Source organism: Penaeus monodon, chromosome 15 (assembly GCF_015228065.2).
Source record: "Penaeus monodon isolate SGIC_2016 chromosome 15, NSTDA_Pmon_1, whole genome shotgun sequence".
Lineage (NCBI taxonomy): Eukaryota > Metazoa > Arthropoda > Malacostraca > Decapoda > Penaeidae > Penaeus > Penaeus monodon.
Genome location: NC_051400.1, coordinates 25,947,075 through 25,947,354, shown reverse-complemented (window position 1 = coordinate 25,947,354; position 280 = coordinate 25,947,075). Strand labels below are relative to the sequence as shown.

Below are 280 nucleotides of genomic sequence, written 5' to 3'. Positions count from 1 at the left end.
ATGTATTTGTGTCGGTTAGCGTTTATGTATTTATTTGTGTTTGTGAATTTGTTTAAATTCTGAGGGAAGTTTGTGTACATCTGTGCGTATTTGTCTTTGACTGTCTGTCTGTGTATGGGATTTTTTTTTACTCATTATCCAGCAATACAACGCTAATTACGAATGAATAGAAGCCATTGAATGTGGAATTCAAAAGGTTCCTCTGCACCACACGGCCACCCACGCACGCCTACACGTCCCACACGCTCCGACGCCCACGCGTTTCTGATCTGCTCTTATT

At 41.8% G+C, this 280-nt stretch overlaps 1 protein-coding gene across 1 annotated transcript in view; it reads right to left on the bottom strand.

Moving 5' to 3' along the window:
- LOC119582281 (homeobox protein 4-like) overlaps positions 1-280 on the bottom strand; it is a gene marked incomplete at its 5' end in the record, with an annotated part of 10,272 nt that overhangs the window by 259 nt on the left and 9,733 nt on the right.